Here is a 13,139-nt window from a genome sequence, read left to right as displayed (position 1 = left end):
AGTCACGTGACTCACGCATGCTTCAGATCGTTCAAGAAGGTCAATTTGAAAGCACATTAGAGGGAAGCTGCGATTTCTGGTCATTAGCCTTCAATGAATACATTGCTTTACAATAATTCTATAAAACATCTAAACCTTGTATGTGATTACATCTATTTTAGACCGTGTGTCTTAAATGCGTGGGCACAATTTTTCTTCCGCAGTGAAATGATTTCAGCAATGGTTTTGGTGAAAGCCGGTATGGTAGTCTATAATGGTGTCTCGGGTGCCACACTGGTGTGTTGTTCACGTTTGTTCGAAAGGAGCCACAGAAATGGGTTTGCATGTGTAAGAAATAAAATGCTATTAAAATTGGTACATTACCTTATCACATCCGGCCAGGACAAATAATCATATCATATTTCCATTTGTTTGAACACAAATAAATATATACTTTATTTATCTTAAATTTTACCATGCACCTATTTACTACATTATTTCACTCAGCAAGTCAAGGATTTGGTCTGTGTCCTTTCTTCCATGTTGTCCTTATCTCAATATTGTTTACAGTGCTGCACGGGGATGTTCCAGTCCCTCATAGAAAGGAATTGGGGTATATAGTTTCCTCGCTGACAGTGAGAGGAGGAACATAATAGCTGGTTGAAGTCAGTAGAAGCAATCTTACATCAATTACAACACAAACCACCATTTATACTGATAATCATGGATGTTAAAGGCTAATACTGCAGACTATACCTTGTGCATAGTTGAAGTTGAACTTGTCTGTAAATGTTTATTCATAGTTTGACTTACCAGAGAAACTCATTTGCAACTTTGGGTTTATTTAGTTCAATTAATGTAGCCTTGATTTAAATCAGTGGACACATTATGAGAAATGCAGTCAAAATGATAGAACTGAAAAAAAGGCTTTTTCTAAATGTATGTGCAAATATGACTATTGAAAATGAAATGAAACAACTTCATTTGCAATATAACATGTCACTTAACCATGAGTCAACACTGACAAAAGTAAAATGACAAAACCTTGTTGTCATAATATTTTCAGTGCCATTCTGGTATATTATGGTCAAATCTAAAATGAAACTGCTTTTTGGGAATAGAAAATTCAAACACCACTTTGGCTTTGCTTTTTCATGATGTGTCCAAATGAAATTGAAATAAAATGTATATTTAGCTTTTCATTTTCAACTGCAATAAAACGCCACCTGATGCAAATTTATTTTCTTTTTCATTTTCAGGCTGAAAAACATGCAAATGTATGTTGATAGCAGTTGGCAGCCTGGATAAGGCTAGCAAAGTCCCTTGCAGGGTTGCTGGGTGAAGTCTCAGCAGCACTGGAGCGATAGCAGGGTACCCGAGTCAATGCAGTGAACTGCGTTGGTCTGAGAGTGAACCATAAACTCTGTTTTGTGCTGTACTTTCTCCTAGAGAATCACGTCCATAGCAGGAGAGACTGAGTGCAGAGTAGTGCAAGGTGATTCTGAAATATTTAGCGTTGCTAAATAAGTACTCTCTACTGCTAAAATTATCAATATTTTTTTGAAGGTTTGTTCTTTTCAATCAATACACTCGTGTTGGATGATATACATATCGTTGCGGTCCAAAAAAGACATCTCAATTTTTAGTTTATCACATCATTTAAACACAGCAGCTTTCCTTCCCATTGTGTGAAAAATTTATGATGAATGGACCAATGTAAATGTTCCAAAATTAATCTTGGATTAAAAATAATAATAATAATAATACATTGACTTCCATTAAAAGTTAAGGATTTTCCTTCTCCTAACGTTACTACTATTATTATTATTATTATTATTATTATTATTATTAATTCATTGTCTGAGCCGCTTATCCAATACAGGGTCACGGTGGGTCCGGAGCCTACCCGGAATCACTGGGCGCAAGGTGGGAACATACCCTGGAGGCAGCGCCCGTCCTTCACAGAATGACACTTACGCATTCACTCACACACTCACACCTATGGACACATTTGAGTCAGCAATCCACCTACCAACGTGTGCTTTTGGACCATGGGAGGAAACCCATGGAGGTTTTATTATTATTATACAGTTAATATTATACATGTTTTCCTTTGGACAGTAATTCAATATGAATGTAGTGCATATATGAGAAGTCATTAATTCATTCATTATCTGTAACCGCCCATCCAGTTCAGGGTCGCGGTGGGTCCAGAGCCTACCTGGAATCATTGGGCGCAAGGCAGGAATACACCCTGGAGGGGGCGCCAGTCCTTCACAGGACAACACACACACACACTCACACCCACGGACACTTCCGAGTCGCCAATCCACCTACCAACGTGTGTTTTTGGACTGTGGGAGGAAACCGGAGCACCCGGAGGAAACCCACGCGGACACGGGGAGAACACACCAACTCCTCACAGACAGTCATATATGAGAAGTGAACTACAAAAATAAAGTGGAATTCATTCATTCACACTTCCAGTCTCAGGTGTGCACATATTTCTGTAGTATACAAGAGCATTTCTTTCATTTTCTCCAACAGGGGGGTCATGAGCAAATCAGAGTTGGAAATGGTGATGATTAATGACTGGGAAAAAAAGTTTTCAACAGTTTAAACATTTAGAGGGATGTGAGCTCTCCCAGCAGCATGGTACTCCCACTGCAAAAAATATTGCTCATCTGTAAGTGTAAGAATGAGCAGAAATATACAGAATGAGGAATAAACAATTTTTATAGGACCCCAAAAAGTCTTTAATTTTCCTTTGACTTTCATTTTATACTGATCAAATATTTTTCAAAGGATTTTACATTCAGATTTTTAACACTTTTTCCCTTAAGAGAGTTTCCTTTAAAATGTGTTATCAACTACAATTATGCAAAAACAGGAAAAAAACACTTTACAATTATATAGATTGCACTATTTTCAATGTTTTTAGAATGTATAGAAATGAAACAACACTTCATTCTCAATTGGTAATAGTCTGTAATTGTTTTTGATTTAATAATAACTAGGCTGTTCTCTAAAGTTTCTGGACAGTGCAATCCTTTTCTTTTCCAAATTCTAGACGTTTCCATCTTTATATCTTTATATTGTTCAATTCTGCAGTTCTCTACTCTCCATATAGCAAAAGTCAAAGGGACCTATAGCTATTGAACAGAATATTTTCAAAATAATCTTTTTCTAATATAAAATAATACTGATATATTGACAGAATTTCTGGATATTACTTGAGATACTGCCTAAACAACAAACAACTCTACTTACAAATGAGTTTGTGTTAGTTCTAACACTGAATAAAAGCTTAGAGAATAAAATTCCAGCCATGTATAAACAAGAGTAGTTTTTTCCCTTCAAACATACCATTCCACCAATTTCTTTTCCAATACGAGTAAAATTCCGTGGAGCTATGTGACTGCGACTCTACCTGCTGCGTCACCGTGCCGTCCTAAAAAAATTATGCTGATTGTAAATAATAGCTATATTTTATAGATGAAGGACTAACACCCCTCCAGGGTGTGTTCCCGCCTTGCACCCAGTGATTCCGGGTCTGAACTGGATAAGCTTTTCTGAAAATGAGTGAATGAATTCAATATTTTATAGATAAAATGTTTTTTTTAATCCATCTTTTCTAGTATATATTTTTCAAAGTTCACCATGGCTGTTTTATCACAATTGCTCTGTATAATTTAATGACACCTAGTTGTGTTCCTGCCTTGCACCCTTGATTCCCGGCAGGCTCTGGACCCACCATTACCCTGAACTGGATAAACGGTTACAGTAGGGTGACCAGACGTCCTCTTTTACCCGGACATGTCCACTTTTTTAGATTTAAAAAAAGTGTCAGGGCGGAATTTCACAAACGTCTGGGATTTTGTTTTTCTGGAGCTTACATAGAATTTTGAGAAGCACTTCGTTCACAAACTAATCCCGCCCTCCCCTACTCCGATTGGTTCGCTTGAGTGAGAAGGGGGCGTGGTGAAGTAGCCTAAAATCTGATTGGACAGTCTGACTGTAGAGCTTCCGTTATTGGTCGATAACCTTCTCTGTAAACATTTAATTGGTCAGTCTGCCCGTCAGTAGTCCTTGTTTACGTCAGGCAAAGCTCCTGTACCTACCCTCATCTCGAGCAGCTATGCCGAAACGTAAATGTAAATTCTCGGATGAATTCAAAAAGAAATTCCCATGTTGTGTGTAGCAAATAAAGGTGTAAAGGACCTAAAAGCACACATAGGTTCAGCTAAGCATACAATGGCAGCGAGAGCTCATCACCTCCCCCCCATTCACATAAATGAATGAATGTTTCATGTCTTAGTTTGAGAAATTACAAAACAACTATTAATGCATGCTTATTAACATTAATATTGTACTACAAATGTTTCTCCCCTAATGCAAAATGAACATTTACCATTATTTGTTTATAATATGAGCCAAGTTTAATCACAGCTCTGTTTTGCTGACACAGCACACTGTGATACTTATGCGTGATAGTTTATTGATGTTAAGAGTATTTCTTGTTGTTTTTCCCTGAGGGCAAAAGAAACAAGCAGGCTGAAAATATGAAATCCAAAACGTACCCATTTTTCAATGTCAGATAACATGGCAGGCCAATAACAGCTCTGGGAAATTGCGTCCCTTGTTTAATTTGCCTGGGAAGTAGCGCCCTCTGCTGTTACAAATCTCGACAGTCACAGAATGTGTAACACCTGTTCTTGAGAAAACAGACGTGCATCAACAAGATAAACGGGTTGAAACTATTAAAATACACACGAAAACACACCAGACGTCATCGAGATCCCTGGGGAGCATGAAGAGATTTTAAGAATAAATTTCATTATCTTAACAGTCTATAACTTTAAAATATTTAATGAATAGAAAAAAAAATCTTTAGTCTACACCGTGTCTATTTTATCAGCTCCAGTGAACATACGGAAGCATTTTCTCCTACAGTTATATGTAGTCCATGTTTCTCTGCATAATTTGGTAGCCACCTTTCACCCTGTTTTTCAATGGACCACTCAGGACCCCCACAGAGCAGGTATGATTCCGGCGGTGTATCATTCTTAGACACAGCAGTGCACCTAGAGTTTTTATTGTGTCCACTCAGCAGGGACGGATGAATAAATCATGGGCCCCTGGGCATGAACCCACGCAGGACCCCCTCCTGCTACAAATGAACCAGAATCCTGTCCGCCCCAACTTCCCACTTCCCAACACAACTTGTGCATCTTAAGAACTTTTCACACCTTTTCAAAAAAAAAAAAAAAAAAAAAAAAAAAAAACAGACGTCACGCTTTGAAAACAGACACACGTAGAGCTATATTAACGGTGTTCTTCAGACTGCGATGCTGCGTCAGATTTTGAATTAGAAGCTGTTCTATTTTCTGCGTTGACGGGAGCGTTAAAAGTCAGGTCGACCAATCAGAGCGCCGTTGTCATGGTTACAGAACAAACAATTGAGCAGGAAGACGGCAGTTGAACAGTTATGTTTGTAGCAGAACACATAAGCTTGAAAAAATAACCAACACGCTGAGGTTAAAGAAAATAAAGTACCTTTTAATGAGAGAAGCAATACGCAGAAGCAGACTCAATCTCCCCCTGTAACTTTTGGAAACACTGCTGGACACTGTTTTTTTCGGGAGGCTGGGGGGAATTCAGTTTGTCGTTTACTTGCGGTGTTTAAAGTAATTAAAAATAAATACATCATTGTTCCTACTCAATAAATCAACTTATTTTTCCCCTTCCAAGCGTCCTCGCCTAATAATTAATAGCAAGGAGACGGCGGACCACTGAGGGCAAAGTTGGAGGTCCACTAGTGTTTTGCACAGCGTTTTCTGGGCGGACCGCTGGTGATTAAACATAATTTTAGACAAAATGCCACATATTAGCAATTTTCCTTCAATAGGTTCTTTTGTTATCCTTTATAAACAAGATTAGTAAATAATTTGAATCCAGCACAGTGTCAACATTTTTAGCACAATCATTTTATATCAGGCTTATACTCATTATTATATCTCTCATAATTGTTGGTAATGCTGTGAATGTAAAATCTGTTTGAGGAGATTAAAAATTAGTTATATCCTGTACAGGACATAAATCTGAGTGGTCTAAATAGTGGACCAGCAGTGGTCTACAGTCAGTGGTGTGCCAGCCTTTTTATGCCAGTGGAGCGATATATGCTCGCTGTCTGGGTATTCCAGAGCCCTGAAAAAAAATGCGTCGTGTGAAGGTTCAAGAACTGCTCTGTTCTTTGTGTACGTACGTAAAAAATCATACTCGGTGTGAAAAGGCCTTTATGCAAGAATGCCACCTGAATATTTTACACGTTATTATCTCAGTAGCTACAGTAAACATACAGAAGGCAAAAAAAGCACAGATATTAAGCATTTTTTCCCCATGATGCTGTTTCTTTCCTTTTTAGGTTTTCTTTTCTTAGATCTATTGATGTGGTCTGAGGTAATCCTTTTTCTTTTTAATTGCTGATTGTCCACATTAGCTTCACGTAAATCAATGTCAGGAACTCCATCTCTAACCTGGTGTCTTGATTGGTTAATCTAGTAGCACAGGTAATCAGTACAAATTATGTTGTTTAAATTAGTGCTGGTCGAAGGTAATAGGCCTTTCTCTCATTTCTGGGGTCTCCGGACAGCTGTGTAAAATCATTTCCATTTGGAGTGTTTTGTTTATTTGCAATGGCGCATGTGAGTCACGAGTCTTTTTGTAGCATACCACTGTGCACTAATTCTAAACAAAAGCAGCCATATTCCCAGCAGATGTGGATCACAGAAAAAAAATGGCTAATTGCAAATAAGAGTGAGGGGCTGACTTTCAATGTAATTTGCAACAGCATGTATGCGAGTAGCATCCATTTTGACCCACAGGATATCTAGCTATATTACACCAAAAAAGCAAAACATAGCTGAAGAAAGGGGTAATATTGCGCTGTTTTAATTGGACTCGGGCAGCTAGGGAGTTTGTGTACAGTTGAGTGAAAGCTCGTCTCGTAGACTGCATATTCAGAGGAGGAAGTTGCAGCAGTGGAGCAAAGCTGTCCGAGTAGTCATGGTCCTGACTTGGATAGCTCCTGGTGAGTATCTACTATTAGCTTATGACGAAACAAATCTTACTGTGTAAACTGATTGAGATTGTACAGACTAGTGTATTGTGATACCGTGTGTTATGTACAAGGCCCAAAAGTCAAAGTCAAAACAGACATTTGGCAATGCGATTTTGCAAATCTGCTGCATACAGGTTCAGTATAGCAGAAATAAAACCCTTTTTGTTAAATGCTATCAGTTTGCCACAAAACAAATTTGTACTAAAGGAAAACTATTTTATGTATTTATATAAATGTTCTGCCATATTTTGTGAATTGCATTTACATTTACTTGTATTATTTAAATTAATTTTACTTTCTTGTTTTTAATTACAGGAGCTTTTGAGGAGTTGCTTGAGAAAGTGAGAGATCTTGAGGATCGTCTTGAGGTTGACTGACATTAGGACATAGTTCAGCAGTTTTTGTGTCAGATGAAAGCAACACTTCAATGTTTTTGGAGATCTATTGAGCAATCTGCAAGCAGACTTGTGTACTGGAGCAAAGCACTGAAAATGAGAACAGAAGCCGCTGCAAACACAAAATTAAGTCCATCTTGAAAGCTGCAGCTCATTGATGAGTTCTTCATATATTCCTTGCGCACTGCTGCTGGTTTATAGGACAAAGTATAGCAGTGCTACTATGTGATTACACAGCCCTTTACCAGCTGAACATGTACACACGTGCCATGTAAGCTGTGTCCAGTTTTCAGTAACCAGGAATATCTTTAGTAGTGCAAAGCCAGGAGTGTAATGACTTTAAAATAATTGTATCACTGCTGTATGGTGAAAAACATGTACACTTATATTGTCTTGTTTTTTGGTTTTCTACATTGTTTTAATTCTCCAGCTGCTCCTCACCCTGTGTAGGTAATTTGTGAAGAATGGACCAATATAGAGATATAGAGATACTTATTTTTCTTTGGATAGAAATCATTACTGTAGCTCACTGCTTTCTAAAACACCAGCAGTGGGACTCTGTAGATGTTAAATGTCATTTTTAGTTCTTTGGAGATATAGTTCTCATATCCTATATGTACAGGTGCTGGTCATAAAATAAAAAATAAGAAATATCATGAAAAAAGTTGATTGATTTCAGTAATTGCATAAAAAAAAGTGAAAATTGTATATTATGCTCATTCATTACACACAGACTGATACATTTCAAGTGTTTATTTCTTTTAATTTGATGATTATATTTGACAACTAATGAAAACCCCAAAATTAGAATATTGTGAAAAGGTTCATTACTGAAGACACCTGGTGCCACACACTAATCAGCTAATTAACTCAAAACACCTGCAAAGGCCTTTAAATGGTCTGTAAATCTAGTTCTGTAGGCTGCACAATCATGGAGAAGACTGCTGACTTGACAATTTTCCAAAACACGACCAATGACATCTTACACAAGCAAGGCAAGAGGCTGGCTGCTAAAGAGGCTCGCTGTTCACAGAGCTCTGTGTCCAAGTTTATTTATAGAGGGGGACAAAGGGAAGTTAAAGATGTGGTAGATAAAAGTGTACAAGCACTAGGGATAACCGCACCCTGGAGAGGACTGTGAAACAAAACCCATTCAAAAATGTCGGGGAGATTCACAAAGACTGGACTGCAACCAGAGTCAGTGCTTTAAGAACCACCACACACAGACGTATGCAAACATGGGTTTCAGCTGTCGCATTCCTTGTGTCAAGCCACTCTTGAACAAGACGGCGTCAGAAGCGTCTCGCCTGGGCTAAAGACAAAAAGGATGGGACTGCTGCTGAATGGTCCAAAGTCATGGTCGCTGATGAAAGTAAATTTGGCATTTTCTTTGGAAATCAAGGTCCCAGAGTCTGGAGGAAGAGAGGAGAGGCACAGAATACACGTTGCTTGAGGTCCATTATAAAGTTTCCAGAGTCAGTGATGGTTTTACTTCAGCATTCTTTAGCACAAGGATATTTGTAGTAGTTATTTTCTGTGTACTTAATAGAAAGCATTGATGGATAAGGCTTAATTGGCTGTAGGGTTATTACGTATTTGGGCTAGTCCACCAAATGGGTACCATTTGCTTTTTTCAACACTGAATCTTAAGACACACTTTTAATAATTCAAAACATGTACTGGTCCATCACAATCAAATGTATTTGAATGTATTTTCCCCTCAAGGAAGTGCTTTTCCTGAAGAAATGTTAGGTTACATAAACAAATAATTGATTTTTGTGACCAAAAAATTACTATATTCATGCCAGTTGTATTTTTCTAAAGAATGCTAAGTCATTTTAAAGGAAACATAAAACGCAGGTTCATTCATGTATTCATCATGTAATTTTTAAACATCTGGATAACTGATGGACCAAACACTGTTGGGGAAAAAATAGTGGTAATTTAAAAAAAAAAATATTTTAGTAACAGGAGTGTGTGTGTTTTTGTGTTGATTTGTAAGATTTCTTTGTTGATAAGGTGTGTTATATGCTTATACTTCCTCACAGCAATGGAGGTGGACAGAGGTGTGAGTGTGTGCGCAAATGTCTGTGTCTGTGCCCTGTGTGTGTTCCAAACCTAATAGAGCATTTGGTTACAGTAGCAATGCTATTTTTTAATTGAGTTCATTCAAATGGGTTTGCGAACTGCAATGCTGTAACTGCTGAACTGAAATAGATGAACTTGGACCTCTATCATGTGATTCCTCACTTTTCTTTAAGGTACTTTTCATAACACCTAGCCCTTACACAGATCTCCTTATCTACAACATTAGACATGAAGCAGACACACTATGAGGCATGCATTTACAACAGTGTAATAATCTAATTGTTAAATATAGTTTATTTTAACAGTTCTTAACAACCCTAAATTGGTAGAATGTTGTTAGCACACAGCTAAAGTAGCTTAGCTGCAGAACTGGAATCATTTAGCTTCGTAATCAAAAATAAACTGCTCAAAAAATAGTTCATAGCCTTTATCGTGCTTTGCTCATTTAGTCCTCGATAGCTCATCAGTAGTTCTGACTATATCATCCTGCCTAAAGTGTGAGAGTTCGGCTAGAGATGACAAATGATAAAAGTAACCTATCTTAGTAGCAGAGATGCAAACAGGAAATTACTTTACTCAGCACCTCACCCGGAACTTGGCCCCTACTCCTTGCGTGAAAAAGGCCCATTCGTCCCTTCCACTCACTGTCCACTCTCTCGGACACTACCATGAGGTAAGTCAATACTCTCTTACTGAATATTTTGTTTTGGTCATCCCAGGCCTGGTTCTAGACTGCATAGCTCAGGGGCAGTAAAAAGGGGGGGAAAGTCTCGTCATACTTGGAAAGCTAGAACCGTATTTTGGATTTGATTTGTATTTCAGTACAAAGTTTATTCGGACCTTCCTCATGGTGTTTGTGACTAGACAGCAAAAAAATAACAGGAACAATATAAAAACTGCAATATAAAAATTCCCCTTTTTATTTTCTTTCTTGTTCTATGTGCACTAGAATGTTTTAACAAATCTTCACTGCACATGCAGACAAATGACTTGTTTGACTTCCCCCACACTGCGCTGATCGATCGCTATGTTTTGTGCATGCTGGTAATTTATTTTTTTTTGTCTGACTTGTGTCTGCGCCTGCTATACGTCACAATGACACACAGTGCTAGGTGCTCACGAGTGCTAGGCGGTTGCTGCCCAGGAGCTGCGCGGGACGAGAGATAGTCTGATGACGACAGAGCTTAATCCTCATTGGCCAGAAGCCAATGAAACCAAAACGTTAGTTTCTTTTTCTTCTAAAATATAAATCCCAGTTGTCTCTCCTAAGGACCCTGTATGTACAATGATAACGTCACGATCTTGTATAGCGAGTTTATTTACTTTACTACTTTAAATGTGATTTAATTCATGTCATGAAAGGCTGAGATCTACCAGAGCTCACGTAGGATGCAGGTGACTACTGTCCTTGTTGACGACTCTTTTCTACCCTCCCCTGCAACCAGCTTTTCTTGCTGATCACCAAGGCAAGGAACAGTTCATCTCGAACAAGCCTATACACTTTAAGGGCGTATGTGTTTAGAGTGCTTCACTGTCAACTGCCTCGCTCTGTGTGCGGCACTGAATGGATGTGCGTGCGCAGTTGTCACCTGCACAGCTCTCTGGGAGATGTAGTACTCGGCTTGGCGCTTTGGATCAGGTGAGTCCGTTAATTTTCCAGTCAAAATAAACAACGTGCATCAATACATGACAATATTTAAGCCTTAAATTCACAGCTTTGCCTTGTGCAAGTATAAACATTTAGGGAGTATGTAACAGCTTTCAGTGCCGTTTTGAGCGCGGAGGCATGCTGATTTGGTGAAACCAACACAGCGTATGGAGCAGATACTCACAGCGACCAGATGACTCGCCGCTTAGTTATCAGTTAACTAAGTTAACTATCAGTGTACATTAGACAACTTTACAGGAAAATAACATCTTATGACATAAAATATTAACATGTGAACATGGACGTCGAAGTAGACAAAACTGGACCAACGGATTTTCAGTCGTCACTGCTGCGTGATCCAGTGAAACCACAGTATGGAACGCCAAGAGTGTCAAAAAACCGCATCCAAAAGACATTTACTTTATAAAACGCCGAAAAATACGGCGTTTCTCCATGCGTAGCGCCCTTAATTACGCCGTGAAAGTATAAATACCGCCGTTTTTTAAGCCGTTAAAATACCAAGTAGTAAACGCGTTTTAAACCTCCAGGACGCCGTATTTTACGCCGTTCTAAAGCCAAACCGACGTTCTTGGCGTTCCATACCACAGCTCCGTGTCTCTTGTGTCGGAACAGTATTGGTATTACAGACGAGATGCTTGTCTGGTTTTACATTATTGTTACTCTCGTTTACAACTCGTTACATTCTTCAAAATATCCTTGAGTCTACCACAGAGATGTAAACAAAGTCACAGTCTGTTGTCTGTGCACGATAAAGCTTCCTTGCTGCAGTGGGGATGGAACAGATCACAAAAACACCAACATATACATTTTATTTACAATTCAGGATGCACTGTAATTTCAGAAAATATTTCAGACTTCAATCATCGGCAATGGTGCCTGATGCCAGAAAAAGTAATTTAACAAGTTTTATCCAACTCGAATAAAGGTGTTGAAAGGAACAAATATTTTAGTTTAATAACACAGTTAAATTTGCTTGATACAGCTTTAAGTAACCTGTTTAATTGGAACTCAAAACCAGTTTTACAGTGTAGTTTAGAAAACAAAAACAGAGGTGATGTTTTGATATGACACTGACAATTTGTTTCAGATTTCTAGGAAAATTTGAACTAAGCTTCTGTAACTTCCCTTGGTCCACTTCACCCTGTCCTCCCCCTGTGCAGCCTGGAGTGGGCAGTGTTCCTCTAGAGGTTGCTCTCATGATTTTGGTGAATGAGGGCCCAGAATGCACCATGTCCTGAAGCTGCTGGACTGGTTTGATCAGCGGTCCCATTATATAATGATACTGGAGCGGCCTTCTTCAGGAGCCACGGCGGCAGTGTGTGTGAGGGTTTCGCTCGGGTAGTAGTGAAGCAGTTGCACCACTGCCAGCTCTGTGGAGACCTGCACAGAGATGTGAAACCTGCTAACATCCTGGTCAACACAGAGTCTCTTAACATCAAGCTCTTCGACTTTGGATGTGGGGACCTTTTCCAGAAGTCCGCCTACAAGCACTTTGCAGGTGATCTATCTCAGACAGATATTTTACAGTGCTATTCTCTTTAGAGTTTGTTCATTTTTATATGTGTACATAGTATGTCCAAAGGTAGTTTTTAAAGGTGCAGTCATTGCTGACAAAGGTGTTCAGTTGTTGGCACATAGCTTGCAAGCATTGTAAAAAGGCAATTCCAATTGAATTGAATGCTTTGGAGCAACTGGAGCGTAAGCAAACCACGGCCACCACTGGAAAAATAAACATCCATCCACCATTAGCAAAGTGGGGACACATTTCTTTATAATAACCTTAATTTCAGAAGAAACATTATAAAATCAGGTGTCTAAAAACAGGCAAGGGATTTTGTCCTTATTAAAAAGTGATATGTTAGAAAGTGTGACGTTAAATATGCTGATG

This window comes from Hoplias malabaricus, chromosome 10 (genome assembly GCF_029633855.1).
Source record: "Hoplias malabaricus isolate fHopMal1 chromosome 10, fHopMal1.hap1, whole genome shotgun sequence".
Classification (NCBI taxonomy): domain Eukaryota; kingdom Metazoa; phylum Chordata; class Actinopteri; order Characiformes; family Erythrinidae; genus Hoplias; species Hoplias malabaricus.
This window is presented reverse-complemented; position numbering follows the sequence as displayed.